The sequence below is a fragment of the Cynoglossus semilaevis genome, chromosome 15 (genome assembly GCF_000523025.1).
Source record: "Cynoglossus semilaevis isolate Cse_v1.0 chromosome 15, Cse_v1.0, whole genome shotgun sequence".
Taxonomy (NCBI): domain Eukaryota; kingdom Metazoa; phylum Chordata; class Actinopteri; order Pleuronectiformes; family Cynoglossidae; genus Cynoglossus; species Cynoglossus semilaevis.
The window spans coordinates 19068560-19071030 of record NC_024321.1 but is presented as its reverse complement, the minus strand read 5'-3'; the positions used below and the strand labels follow the sequence as shown (position 1 = coordinate 19071030).

At 42.3% G+C, this 2471-nt stretch overlaps 1 protein-coding gene across 1 annotated transcript in view; it reads left to right on the top strand.

Moving 5' to 3' along the window:
• ebf1a (EBF transcription factor 1a) overlaps positions 1 to 2202 on the top strand; it is a 48376-nt gene extending 46174 nt beyond the window's left edge. The window contains exon 18 of the mRNA XM_025063374.1: positions 899 to 2202. The gene's annotated coding sequence lies outside the window, so the exon portion shown is untranslated. The remainder of the gene's footprint in view (positions 1 to 898) is intronic.
• Positions 2203 to 2471: the final 269 nt, after the last annotated feature.

Sequence of the window (2471 nt, the reverse complement as noted above, 5' to 3'; positions counted from 1 at the left end):
TGGGTCTGGGCAGGATGTAGCGTGTTGTTGAGAGAGCGAGGAATGATGGATCGTAATCTTTATCAGAGCCCCGAGCTAAGCACTTCCTCACTTCCTCTGTTGGCGTTTATGAGCACTGACCATGATGACCCAGAGGCTGGTGGCCACCGTGTGCTAATCACACACACACACACACACACACACACACTTCTGTTAATCCCAACAAACCGGAGACACTTAGGAAATAACCAGGGAGTTAGAGATCAGGCAGAGAGGGAGATCAATACGGCCAATATGTTATATGAAAAATGTCTGCCTGTGACGGCTGTGGTGTAAAAAGAGGGAGGGGGGACGGGGGGTTGGCATGGAGGAGGTGAAGACAGGAACTAGTGGTAAAACAGCTCATGATACTAGAAGGTAAGAATGCAAACACGACCAGCTCCAGACCAGCTGGAGGATTCCATTTCATCATCTCCTCATTCCACTGTGGCCACATACTCTCTCTCTCTCTCTCTCTCTCATGTCTGAATGAAGAACACTGCTGCATGATGGGCGTTCAAGTGCTAACAGCTAACAGTCAAGGCTTCAGCGTGAAGCTATGAAAGAAAGTCTGAAAACCTGAACGACATGTTGACATGAAGCAGAGAAAAAAAAGTTCTGATTCTTTTGGAGCCGCGAAATGGAGAGATAATTGGAGAGGGGGGTGAGGGGGTGAGGGGAGGTGAGGGGGGGTCTTTGTTGGCCAGATGCTACAGCACATTTCTGTTATGTGACTTTTGTGATGACAGACGAAACCCAGCAATTACATGACTGACCCTTCGTCGTCTTCTTCTTCTCTGTTTTTTTTTTCTCCACTGCCAATTCTCCCACTTCTCTCCCCCTTCTCTCCCCCTTCCTGCCCCTCTTTCCCACAAAGCAGCGATCCCCGGGATGATCGTTCCACCCATGTAGAGGATCTGAATAGCTGGAGATTTTCTAAGACCCAGTAGCAGAGCGTGTCTGGTCTTAGTTCTGGTCCAGGACTCTGTTAAACTCAGGCCTTTCCATCGGGATCTGATCTGGAGGAAGACGGGACGACATGAACCTTTGTGATGTTTTTCCCTCCTGGATGATTTAGTGTAGCTTCTCTGACACCACTGAGTAGAGTTTGATAGTTTGCTCACAGTGTGACACTGACCTCATGAACAAAGCATTTATTTATCTTTGTGCTTCTGCCTGTAACGTTTGGGTTTGACCAGCGGAGGCTCCACACGCTCACACCAACACCAGTGTGATGTTGGTTTGGCCGTGAAGTTACCCCCCAGTTACCCCTCCCACTAGGAGATACTTCTCTCACCACTCACTGTAATCCTGAAGCCAAAAAGCAGCCGAACGGAGCAAAGGTCAGCGTCAGACAAACCCAAACAGAACAAAAATCAAACCCTTTTCTTTTTTTGCTGCTACAAATTCAGTGAAACTAAAAAGAAGCAGAAGTTCGAAGGTTCCCTCTGTAAAACTCCTGCCTCTTTATTTGTTGAACTACTTTTCTTTTCTCTTTTTTTGTTTTGATAAAACTGTGAGGATTGAGCTGTTTGCAATATGCTTTTCTGCTTGTCGTGAAAAGGTCAAAAGGTCATTTAGCATAATTTGACATAATGTTGTTGGAGATTTTGGGAAAAGACTTGAAAATCCAGAGGAGGCGTGCGACCAGCCAGCACTGTACTGAAGGGGTCGAGCAAATATCAAATTAGAATAAGAGCGCGATATATGTGATATATTTTTGTACATACAAAATTACACTTTTTCATTTGACATTTCTTTTATTGCAATAGGTCTAGTTTGAAATGTAAACATTAAATGTCTTAAGGCAGCTTCTCAGTACAGAAGATAGATTTACTGTCGTCAACATCTCAACTGCTCAACAGGAGGAAAACCATGGCGTTGGAAACAGAAGTGGATTCCTGTAAATGATCCTATAAATAATGTATTTATCCCGTGTTTGTACATTTGCTCCTCACGCTGCATTTAATTGTGTTGTGTAAGTTTGATGCCCGACGTGAAGGTCATGTTTTCACTTTTGTTATTTGCTGTTGTCAATCATTATTTAAATTAACTCCTTGTTGTTTTTTTATTATTATTTTGGTTTCGTCTGTTCGTCAACCATTCTTTCATTGTTGACTCAAAACGTGACTTTGTCTATTTTTGTATTATTTGTAAGTTAATAAAAAAAAAAAATCAAAACTTTTTTTTTCCCCTTATGAAAATGTTTATTGTACGGCAAAAGGTAGCATCTTATCCAGAGTATTTGGTTGAAGTAGATTTTTTTAAGAATATATCCACACATTAATATATACTGTAAAGCTATATCTTTTTGAACTCTGCTTTCAGATTGATACTGTTCTAGAACTGATAATATGCATGGTTCTCGAGTGAAACTTTCTTTTGTGTGTGCGTGTGCGTGTGTGTGTGTGTGTTAACCAGGAGAAGTCAGGAGTTGCTCCGTGTGTTTCTTT